Below are 297 nucleotides of genomic sequence, written 5' to 3' on the forward strand. Positions count from 1 at the left end.
ATCACTCAGGAACCTAGGTGTGCTATTTGATAGCAACTTTTCCTTTGAAAGTCATGTTTCTTGCATTTGTATTTTTCATTTTTTCATCTTAAAAATATATCTAAATTACTACCTATGCTCTCAATGTCAAATGTAGAGCCCTAGAGACAGATCCTCGGCAAAGACTTCGTCGGCCTTAGGAACAAGACCACAAGAACCAGAAGAGTCCTCTGCTCAATCTGTCTCGTGTTGCAGCCTGGAATTAAACCACATAGAAGAACTGGCCCCCTGACTGAGCCTGGTTTCTCCCAAGGTTTT

This window comes from Sinocyclocheilus grahami, unplaced genomic scaffold, assembly GCF_001515645.1.
Source record: "Sinocyclocheilus grahami isolate Dianchi unplaced genomic scaffold, SAMN03320097.WGS_v1.1 scaffold5928.1, whole genome shotgun sequence".
Taxonomy (NCBI): Eukaryota; Metazoa; Chordata; class Actinopteri; order Cypriniformes; family Cyprinidae; genus Sinocyclocheilus; species Sinocyclocheilus grahami.